This window comes from Ictalurus punctatus, chromosome 17 (assembly GCF_001660625.3).
Source record: "Ictalurus punctatus breed USDA103 chromosome 17, Coco_2.0, whole genome shotgun sequence".
NCBI lineage: Eukaryota > Metazoa > Chordata > Actinopteri > Siluriformes > Ictaluridae > Ictalurus > Ictalurus punctatus.
In genome coordinates, this window is record NC_030432.2 from 2282546 (window position 1) to 2295474 (window position 12929).

Here is a 12929-nt window from a genome sequence, read left to right on the forward strand (position 1 = left end):
GTTTTGGCAGATTGGGAGCGTTATGTCTATTATTAGAGGAGGAGCAATTTGTAAGAATTTTAATTGCTTGGTTGAGGTCGTTAATTAGAGGATAAATGATGAATAGCAAAGCAGTGAGAGAGTGAGCTAACTCATGTGGAGCTGGTCTCACACACACACACACACACACCCTGCAGAGAGCTAACAACTTGACACATCTTCTCTTGGCAACAGCGCAGCATCGTGTACCTACAAAATTTGATTGTAGATGAATGAGGCAGATTGTGTGTTTATTACTGTGATCTATCTCTCTCTCGCTCTCTCTCTCTCTCACACACACACACACACACACGCTTCATGACTTGGCCTACATCGCACTCTCTTTCATTTAAGCAGGTAATGTGAAGCAGGTAAGGTAATGTGCTGATGGAAAGTATAAAAATGTAATAAGAATATTTTTAAAAGTAGGTTGTGACCCTTCATACCTGCAGTCTACTGATAAAGGAATTTCCCACATCTTTTTAGTCCACCTGCTATATAATTTACAGCACTTTATATCATTATATAAAGCAACGGTTCTCAAAGTGGTGCTTATTTTTTCAATTTTGTTACACTGATGGAAAATAGCTAATTTTTAAAACGCCGCATTTCGGCTGTAAAATCTGATCACGATAACTGAATTGGGTATTAATGTGGCAGGTTTCATTTTAATCCAATAAAACTGTTACACCGCTGTTCTTTCTACAGATTAACCTCATCATTGTCCGTTGTGATGCTTAGCAACAAAGATTTCTGTTAACAGACAACAGCGGTGCTTGAAAGTTCGTGAACCCTTTTAGAATTTTCTAGATTCCAGCATAAATATGACCTGAAACGTCGTCAGATTTTCACACATGCCCTCAAAGTGGATAAAGTGAACCTAATTAAACAAATGAGACAAATATATTATACTTGGATATTTATTTATTGAGGAAAATGATCCAATATTACATATCTGTGATTGGTGAAAGTATGTGACTGTCTAGGATTAGCAGTTCATTGGAAGGTGAAATCAGAGTCAGGTGTTTCCAATCAATGGGACAACAATCAGGTGTGAGCGAGCGAGCGCCCGGCTTCATTTAAAGAACAGGGATCTATCAAAGTCTGATCTTCACAACACATGTTTGTGGAAGTATATCAGGGCACAAATAAAGGAGATTTCTGAGGACCTCAGAAAAAGGTTACAAAACCATCTCTAAAGAGTTTGGACTCCACCAATCCACAGTCAGACAGATTGTGTACAATTTGGAGGAAATTTAAGACCATTGTTACCCTTCCCAGGAATGGAGACCAACAAAGATCACTCCAAGAGCAAGACGTGTAATAGTCCACGAGGTCACAAAGGAACCAGGGTAACTTCTAAGCAACTAAAAGCCAATCTCACACTGGCTAATGTTAATGTTCATGAGTCCACCATCAGGAGAACACCGAACAATAATGGTGTGCATGGCAGGGTTACAAGGAGAAAGCCACTGCTCTCCAAAAAAAGAACATTATGCCTTTTGTTACGCCACGGCCAGCAGAGGGCACTGCGGCACGGCTTCTGACTGGTCACGTGACTCGTTCGCTTCCCGCTTGGACATTGAATTAAGTTTGATCATGTCTCTGATTTGCCCAGGTGTCCATGTTTTGGTTTGATTAGGTTTGCTATTTAAACCCCCCCCCCGTGTGACTGCGCACTTCGTGCAGTATTATAGTTGGTATAGTTTGTACCAAACGTCTGATGCGTTTCCCGTTTATGTTTGAGTACGATAGTGAATGCGTTAGCATGTTAAGCGGTCTGGTTTCATGCCCTGCTCTAGTTCTAAGCCACGATACCAGTTTCTTGTTTTCCTGGTGAAGACCGCGTTTCCTGTGTTTGTTTGTCTACTGTTAATAAAGATTTTGACCTGCACCTGCATCCGCCTCCAGTCTACGTTCCGTAACACCTTTAAGCAGTTTAAAGATCACGTGGACGAGCCAGAAGGCTATTTTGTAAAAATGTTTCATGGATGGATGAGGCCAAAATAGAACTTTTGGTTGAAATGAGAAGCGTTATGTTTGGAGAAAGGAAAACACTGCATTCCAGCATAAGAATCTTATAGCATCTGTGAAACATGGTGGTGGTAGTATCATGGTTCGGGCCTGTTTTGTTGCATCTGGGCCAAGACAGCTTGGCATCATTGATGGAACAATGAATTGTGAATTATACCAACGAATTCTAAAGGAAAATGAACTGAATTTCAAGAGTAAGTGGGTCATGCAGCAAGACAACGATCCAAAATCAGTCTACCAAATAATGGTTAAAGAAGAATAAAGTTAATGTTTTGGAACGACCAAGTCCTGACCTTAATTCAATAGAAATGTTGTGGAAAGACCTGAAGCAAGCAGTTCATGTTGCTTAGAAACAAAGCTTACTATTAACAAATGACATCAATATTACAATATTGTTAATATTATTAATAGTAGAGATCACACATTTACTTTTCTGATATTGATACCGAAGCTTTGAGCGTTTGACCCGCGAAACCGAGTATAAAGTATAAATACAATAAAATCAAAAAAACAGTTAAACCCCTTTATTTGTAAACATTTCCACTTCCAAAAATAGATTTCTTTTTTCAAACCCAATTCCAATTTGTTACAGGATCCGATATCTGTCACGTCACCGCAAACTACAAGCGTGGCCGACTAGATAGTAAATGAATTTGACTATATTCAGTATCTTCACTTACTAAGACACCATTTTTGCCTTGTGCAGAAGTAAAAGAACTCCTCTAACATTTGGTTCATTTATACTTCCTATAGACATTATATAGCTAATACTTTTTTATCATGTGATTTGCTTTGATAGCTAGTGCCAGCCTGCTGACAAAAGTACACTAGCTAATGTTCCTTAGGGAAATACGAATTTGGCATTTTTTTGCGAACGAAATTTGTACAGATAAGATTATATTTAAAGGTAACAATAAGCTACCAAATTTCGGGATGCTGCGTGTCTATCAATGCTACGTCTCGCAAGTTAAAAATTACCTCACGTTTTCTCGGTAATGTTATTTCAGATGATCAGCTAGAGTCCTGACTGGAATCAAGTCGAGTCATTTTCAATCCTGTGATTGATATTTGTACGAAGACCAAGAGTCAGTGATGGTCCAGTTTATGGTCCGCTGTATGTAAGTTGAAATCTATATTGCAATAACGATTAATAAATGATATACAATTCAGCACTTGTACTTTCTTATTGTGGCTACTATTAAAGATGGACCTGAATAAAGATGAATAAACAAGAGGAACAAAGAATGAGAGACTGGGGGAGAGAGAGAGAGAGAGAGAGAGAGAGAGAGAGAGAGAGAGAGAGAGAGAGAACATCTAAGAAGCAGCTAAGTGCCATATTGGAAAGCGTTCATGCTATGTGCTCTTTTTAATCTGTCTGTTCATGAGTGTGTTGCTGTTTGTGTATGTATGTGTGTGTGTGTGCGCCAACTCTAAACTGTGCGATATCGATTACACGCAGCAAGAGCCTTTTCAATTAGACACAAGAAAGAGAGGCTAATCAAGTTGAGCCACACGCTAATTACTCGCATTAGCGCCAAAATGAATAGCAGCGGTTAACCACCGTCTCTTTCTTCCTCTCTTTCTTTCTCTTCTCGTTTTCTCTGTCTGTCTGTCCTTCATCTCATTTTGATGAGGCTAATAGAGAAAACGGGTGTAGCATAAATGTTGTATGAAGATGTAATTAAAGCGAGACGGATGTAAAAGCTTGAGGGATGCAACCGTTTTCTGGAAAGGATTTGTTGCGGTGGATCGGATCCGGGAACTCTATCCTGGGCATTCTGCAGCTAGCAGTTTCCAGTTAATTTATCCTTACCACTGTATATAGCTAACTTTGCTAACCTGACAAAACTTCTTTTTTGGATACCATATAATCTGTAGTTAAGATTTCTCGTCATTTAAAAAAAAAAAAAAAAAAAATTCAATGCAAATTAAAGAACTTTTCTTGCCGTCACGATGTTGAAAATGAGGTGGGGTTTTATATGATTTGTTACCAAAAGAAAAACATATAATCCTAGGGCTAAGTGTTTCCTTATTAAAATTTGTAGTAAAAGGACTAGTGTCCATGTCCCAAAAGCGGTATATTTCAAGGCACTCATAAAGAATAGTATGTTCTCTGGACCCTATGTTACGAGCGACTATGTTACCAGGGTCCTACTGGTGTTCTCACACCTATTAGTCGGTTTTCTGAGACCGAATCCGTGCGTAATTTATATATTTAGTTTGCACATAATTAAAAAACAGGCCCAAAATGTCCTCCAAAAAATTTCACCTCCACGCCACTAGAGGACACCCTTCCCTACGTTCCAAGGACACTTCTTCTGTAGTCGTCCTCATTTCCTCATAATATATAAAGCACATGGAAACACACACACAAGTTTGGCCAATTGTTCCTTGTTGATTCTGGCATTATTATTATTATTATTATTATTATTATTATTATTATTATTATTATTTTATTAATTTTTCCCCCCAGAGTTTTAGATTGTGAATATTTTCTTAACAGTCCTCCAGCATATGGATCCTGACAACTTCTCTGAGTCCTGTTCCTAACATTCTCAATTATTGATTCAGAATTGTTTCCAAGTGCACTGGGAAGCAGAAAAAACAATCACCGTGAATACAGAGCCCACGGTAGGTAAAGTAAATGAGTATGTGACGATATGAATCAGTATTTCGCCCCTCCAACCTTTTTCAGTCATGGGACCCTTTGAAAATCTTAAAAAATTTGTGGCACCCTACACAAACACTAATGCTAGACAGTATTATGCTAATGCTAGCTAGACAGTCGATTTGCTTTGTACATACTGTTGAAAGAGTAAAGCCAAATCTGAATGTTAGGGTTTTTTTTGGGGGGGGGGGGGGGGCACCATGTTTACACACAGTGAATATACATCATTCCTTTGTCTTTTTTATATATATATATATATATATATATATATATATATATATATATATATAAGTGTGTGTGTGTATGAGAGAGGCCATACAGAGTGATCATTCTGTAATAACTTTATCTCTATACATAAAGAGACATTTACAAAGTTCCATGTTTAATAAAAAAGCTTAATGAAATGAATTTTTTTTTAAATCGCGGTAGTTCAATTTAGTTTTATGCATGTCCTCATATTTCTAGCTAGCTGTATTTTGTTGTAATGTGACAAGTGATAATCTCAAGGTTTACTGGCTTGTATAGGCCTATGAGTCTTATATGATTCTTTGCAGTTTTTTTTTTTTTTCATACTGTGTGTTTTAGTGAAGTGTAGGCTACTGAAAACAAACAACAACAACAAACACAACAATTCCTCCTCAGTATTTATTAAGCAAATGCTTTTGGTTGTTCCGACAAACTACTACTTCTCTCAGCTACTTCCTGTTGGTTTATAGGACGATTACTCAGAGTCGCCCCCTTTCGTTTCAAAGAATAGTACAACAGCGAGCACGTCGGGGAGGGGGGTGTCAAGGGGGATTAAATTTTTCCATCCATCCACCCATCCTCTATACCGCTTATCCTTTTCAGGGTCACGGGGAAACCTGGAGCCTATCCCAAGGAACATTGAGCACAAGGCGGGGTTCACCCTAGACAGGGTGCCAATGGATTGAATTATTATTTTACACATAAGTTATTATTGCGTTTGTCTGTCTTATTATTTCCGTGTCTGTGTTATTAGTTCAGACATCAGATATTTATTATATATTAAATGTTTTCTACACATTTTAGAAATGTTTTTACACGGCACCGCGGTTGAGAAACACTGAACACTATAAAAAAACTCTGGATGTGTTTGTAGCATCCAGAGTTTTATTTCCTCTTTTTGTTCGTCCACGCGGTATCACTGCACACAAGGAGTGTTCGATTCGCTTCTTGCAGGTGAGTCGCTTCAGAGTCAAATCACTTTCTCACTGCATTCCAATTGCTCCAATGTGCTTTATCTTTTTTTCCACACGAGTGTGATTGCTGTGTTCTCACCTGCCTGAAGAACCGTGTGTGTGTGTGTGTGTGTGTGTACTGTTTCAAAGTTTTTGATGAATTGTGTGATCAATCGTAATTTCACATCGTTGTCAAGAAGGGACACACACACACACACACACACACACACACACACACACACACACACCCTATGCTATCGTTAGGCATGAATGGACAAATTGTCTTATGAAAATCTGGAGAAAATGTGCACAGTTTCAGTCAAGCTTGACTCAGACACACACACACACACACACACACACACACACACAAGAGTGAGATTAATGTCCTTTCCTGTGTTATGGGGCCATTGAGTGATCTCTACATGCTCATATCACTTATTTATTCATTCCTCGTACCCCCCCACCCCACCCCTCTCTCTCTCCATCTCTATCACTCTTTAACACTCGGATCACACACGCCAAGGCAGAGCGATAGAAACGAGAGCAGATTTACAACCCGGCACTGAATCTGCTATTAGAGAGAACGAGAGAGAGCACTGGAGAGGAAAAGAATCAGAGATGGACAGACTCATAAAATGAAAGGTAGAGTGGGGGGGGGCAGATAATAGGGTGGTGGAGGTGAAAACGAATCTCATGCTCTTACTCCTTCTCTACATCTCATTATTTCCCTTTTTCTTTCTCCGTCTCCTCTCTTAATCTGCTATTTCTTGCTTTCCACATTCTCTCCATCTCATCATCCCCCCCCCTTGATTATGTTTCGCTATTTCTCCACCTCCTTCTTTTTCACTTTGTCACTTCTTGCCTCTCTCTCTCTCTCTCTGTCCCTCGCTCCTCTTCTCTGCCTTATCTTCTGTCCCCTACTCCTTCATGTTTTTTTCCTCCTCTCCCCTTCCTTTTTTCCTTACCTCCTTATCTCAGTCTCTCCTTCTTTTTGTCTCTTCTTCTTTCCAACTTTTCCATCTCGTTCTCTCTGCTGCAGATAGGCTAACGGAGACTTGCAGGTTTTCTGAAGACATGGATTGGTACAGTATTTAGAGCTCCAGTCCCTGCTGAAGAGAAGCAGTGCTATAGCATGGTGCTGCCAGTATGCCATGTTCAGTATAGCAAGCCTAAATTTCCTGAAAAAAGTCCCTGTACCTAATGAAAACAAACACACACACTTTCTCTCTGAGCTTATTTGAAATCCTGACGCAACGACCGTGGAAAAATGTCCAGGACAAAACTTTGTGTTTTCAGGCGACAGTGTGGGTTTAGCTGTTCTAGAGCTGGTCAGCTGTAATGACATGCTGGTGTCCACATGTCCAAGTTTCAGAAAAGTTACATCATTGTTTGGGATACACACACACACACACACACACACACACACACACACAAACATTTTTCTGTTGTTAGTCTTTGTGAGGACCTTCTATTGACATTATTGCTGTAGTTCATTAATGCTGTGTCTATACCTTAACCTCATTGCTGTTGCATTTCTTTCTTTCTCTCTCTCACACTCTCTCTCACACACACACACACACACACACACACACACACACACACACACACACACACACACACACACACAATCTTTCATTACCCACCTACACGCAGACCCAAAGAATGGACAGCGTATGAGTGGTTTAGGGTGAAAAAAGGTGTGTGTGTGAGAGAGAGAGAGAGAGCGCGAGAGAGACAGTCTTCACTTCATAGGATTAAACAGTGTTCCTGCTTAAGTCTTCCATAAACACACACACACACACCACACACACACACACACACACACACACACACGCTATATTGTGTAGAATGTAAACACACTTGTTCTTTTTTCCATTACTCTGTTAGTCTAATATACATTAAACAACGTGTGTGTGTGTGTGTGTGTGTGTGTGTGTGTGTGTGTGTGTGTGTGTGTGTGTGTGTGTGTGTGTGTGGAGGAGATGGACATATATGGTAAAAATGGAAGAATGATAATCAATATCACTGTCTCACACACTCTGTCACTCACACACACACACACACACACACACACACACACACAGACACAGAGTGGTGGGAGAGAACAGCAGGAACAATTGTAGAGTCAGCATGGGACAGACAATACACATACTTTAACACTAATGGACACGGACACACACACACACACACACATTTATCCACAGTTTTAGAAGCACTTGAACAACTCTCAGCATGAGTGTTCTGAGGGGGGGGGAGAGAGAGAGAGAGAGAGAGAGAGAGATCTCACCTGTCTGCTGCGTGAATTGTGGTGGACCTACTGCTGAAACACACACACACACACAGTGATGAATCTCTGAGACAATTAAGGGTACATTTACATGACAAAGTTTTTTCTTTTGCGTTTTTTGAAAATTTTCACTATGTAGTGTCATAGTAGTGATGTAGTAACTCTACACTTTGCTGGAGTTCAGTGCCTTGCCCAAGGACACTTCGACATGTGGTGTCATGTGGGCCGGGAATCAAACCGCCAACCCGCTCTAGCATATTATAATAACACGACATATAATAGACAAACTCAGCTACATCCAATGCACGTACAACTGGGGGAGTAAAGCTACGATATGGTTTCGATTCATAAGGTAGTAATTCGATATTTGACGTTGAATCTGCTGATATCAAAAGTGTTTCATTTATAAAGCAACAAATCAATATTTGATGATACCACTGAATCTGCTATGATATGATAAGAGATGATTTTGATTCTTAAAGCAGTGATTCAATATTTGATGATTCTTCTGAATCTGCTACAGTATGATTCAGAAGGCAATAATTCAATACGTGATGATACTACTGAATCTCCTACGATTTTTATTCTTAAGGCAGCAATTTCATATTTGACAATACTGGTGAATCTGTTATAATAGGATAGATTGGATTCTTAAGCCTAGAAATCAATATTTGACAATACCATTGAATCTGTTATGAGACTATATGATTCGATTCGCAAGGCAACGATTCGATATTTGATTTGATTTGATGTTTGACAATACCACTGAGTTTGCAAGATACAATTAAGTAAGGCAATGGTTCGATATTTGACAAGACCGCTGAATCAGCTACATGATTCGCGTCATAAGGTTACGATTCAATATTTAATATTACCACTGAATTAGCTACAGCATGATTCGATTCATAAGGTAAAGATTCAATATTTAACAATACCACTGAATCGGCTACAATTCGATTCATGAGGTAACGATTCGATATTTGACGATACCACTGAGTTTGCTACAATTCAATTCGAAAGGCAACGAATTAGATTTTTGACATTACCACCGGCTCCCTGGGATAGGCTCCAGGTTCCCAGTGACCCTGAAAAGGAGTAAGTGGTAGAAGATGGATGGATGGATGGACATTACCACAGAGTTTGCTAGATATGATTCAATTCGTAATGCAGTGATTCGATATGACAGTACCACTGAATCAGCTACAGTATGATTCGATTCATTAGGTAAAGATTCAATATTTAATAATACCACTGAATCGGCTACAATTCGATTCATAAGGCAGTGATTCGATATTTGACAATACCAATGAGTCAGCTACGATATGATTTGATTCATAGTGAAATGATTCATTATTTGACAATACCACTGAATCGACAACCATGCGATTTGATTCATAAGGCGACGAGTCGATATTTGACAATACCACTGAAGCTCAGGTTTGCAGCACTATCGTCAGTGCTGTTGATGAAAAAAAATTAACCGCCACCTTCTGACATTTGAATCAATCATTTGAGTCATTTGAATTTTATGTTTATGAAACCATTCATCACTCAGCTATTTTCCAGTATTCGGATTCACGCCTTCACACATTACATTATGGGTAATAATGTAATAACGTAAGCACCATCAATACATTTAGTTAAAATGGCTTCTTCAACGATTGTTGTAGAATTTGTGGTATTTCACACAGCGTTCTCTCAAACAGAAATCATCGCCATCCTCCTAAGCTTTTATGTCAGTGGTAATGAGTTTTGATTGGTCAAAGCAGGCTCTACTTTTTCTCCACATCACCTCTTATAAAGTCGATCATTCATCATGCGTGACTGCACTATTTCTCTCGTTATGTCTTTTGAAAGAATCAATGTTTCCTTGTTAATAGTGTACTCATTAAACCCGAGCGACAGACGGCCACTTCGGGCATCCCGTAATATTATATAACCGGTGATGGATGTTGCCATGGTGAGGACTTGACACTGGAGGAGAAAGTTATTGAGACGAGGATGAATGGGGGATTCAAATATGACAATGTGAGAGAGGAACAGAGGTGGGATCTTTTGCAAGTTATGTAAGATCTTGAATTTTTTGTGAAATGAGAATAAATCACATAGAGAAAGATCTGAAACCATATGATTAGAACGGTCATCTAGGGTTCCGTTCACAAGCCGTGAATTTCCTATAACGGTCTTTTTTACGGTCTGTTGTTTAGCCAGAAAACACACGACCAAAACGCTGACAAATTCAACAATCTAGAGCAGAGCGAATGCAAAGACGTTAAGAAGGAAGAAGAAAAAGAAGCTAAGCTACCACATTATGTTATACGGATTGTTGACGAAATACAACGCCGGGGGGGAAAAACCCAGCGGAAAGTGGCTGAATTCCGTAACATTCTGGATTCAGTTTCTGGAGTGAATTTTTGTGCTAATAAAGCAGAAATACATTATTAAAAAACATACAGTATTTTACCGAAACGATATGGAACTGTTTTCTATGCTGTTTTCTAACTGTGCCATGGCATCTTCCTGCAGAGAGCACGTTCTGTAAGGGCCCAGGTTAACGATTTGAGGAAAAGAATTCGGTTCTTAATCAGATTCCGGCTTTAACTAAGCTTTTAGGGGGTAAGAAGATTTCAACTGCTTTAAAGGCTTCCATTCTGGTTGAGATGCATGTTTTAAAGAGAAACGGCTTCTCAGTTCAGGACTTCATTCAGTTTTCACCACTATATTTTATATATATATAATAATGTGTGTGTGTGTGTGTGTAATATAGTAAACGGTCTGCACTTATATAGCGCTTTTATGCATTTTACACTGTGTCTCGCTCACCCAATCACACACTCACACACCAACTGTAGTAGAGCTGCCATGCAAGGTGCTAACTTGCCATCAGGAGCAACTTGGTTCAGTCTCTTGCCCAAGGCATGTGGAGTCATGTAGGCGGGGAATCGAACCGCCAACACTACGATTAGTGGACAACCCGCTCTACCACCAGAGCCACACCCACTAGCGCCCGCTCTACCACCAGAGCCACACCCGCTAGCACCCGCTCTACCACCAGAGCCACACCCACTAGCACCCGCTCTACCACCAGAGCCACACCCGCTAGCACCCGCTCTACCACCAGAGCCACACCCGCCAGCGCGCGCTCGCTCTCTCTCTCTCTCTCTCTCTCTCTCTCTCTCTATATATATATATATATATATATATATATATATATAAAATCTGAAATGATAATAGAAAATAAATGGGTTCATGCACTAGTACAGAATTGTGCTATTGATTTAAATGAGGAGGCTCTAACTCCTGCGTCATCTTATTTTCCTCGCATCCATTAACTGACCCTAATTTTCCACTCTCAGCCCTTTTTTGGGAGGTGTTATTTAGCCAAATAACGCATGACCAGGTTCTAATGCACAGAGCACACTATTGTGAACAGGATTTAGAAAAATAAGAGCTAGTGTAACCTACAACACCCCTGACGAAATGGCAGAAAAACATGCTGTCGTTCTATTTATAGGAACCGGACTAGCCTTTTTTTAATTTAATGAAACATCCTCAAATGTAAGGCCTTCTCTTTTAAAATTTTTTTTTTTTCATTTGTTGGCATTATAAATAGAATCATTTTGATTAATTTAATTAATTTAACAAAGCTTTAGCGAGGTGAAGTCGGAAGTTAGCACTTCGGTTACGATCAAACCGACTAAATCGTTTAATTTTGAAATCTATCCATCTATCAAGTGCTTATCATGTCCACTTGACCTAATCGTTACAAAAGGACCCTTGAGGGACCTTCTACAGTAGGTTACAGTGTTGAACTAGCTAGCATGCTTAGCAGTCTGTACAGAATTTCGCAAAGTTTTTAAAAAAAATAATTTGTTTTGTGTGTGTGCTTGTTGTTTGAAGAAAGATTTTGCGGTTGCTTTTTTAAAAAACAATTTGCGATGTAACTTTTGTGGAGTGTTTTTTTTTTTTATTGCGGAAAGCTACTTGGATTGGCAGAATCGCAACTGCTTTCGAAGTGAAGTTTGTTGGTAAACAAATCCTCCGTAACTGTACTCCTTTTTGACGCGTGTCGTGATGACATCACTTGACTCGGAAAGGCAGGAAATCTGTGGTATCTCTGAAAAATCGCAAGTTCCTGTGAATATCGCGGCATTTGCTTGATTTTGGAGTCACTTCTGCCATCACAAAATCATGACATGCTCACGTTGTCCGTGCGCGATTTAAAGCACGATGGAAATCTTCTCGAGCTATGACGTTTATCTAAAAGCCACCAATAGGAAGGCGGCGTAGTAGGAAAAATCACGGAACTCATGGCACAGCTGCAAACCCGCTAGCTGCGATGGAGAAATGAACACACGACGTCCTTTTGTTACCTCAAACTCACTGTGAAGAATGTTTCATCTTTAATCGTAGATCTACCGGAAGAGGATCTTCATCAGATTTGGGATTTATCTCGTACAGTATGAAGAATAACAGTGTAATCACACCGTGTACATCAGAACCTACACAGTACCGCGGTTCTGTTACAGAAGGTGTGTGTGTGTGTTGCATTAGTTAAACAGGAAGTGGGTGAGTGGAGCAGATGGGCTGTTCAGCTCGGCGCTAAAGGAATAATATCCAGTAGAGTAAAACTGCACAGCCGAGTCGAGTTTTCATCGTGAGTCACCTTTCCTCTCCAATTTTCCTCTCTGTCTCTCCCGCCGTCTTTTCCAATCCCCCCCGC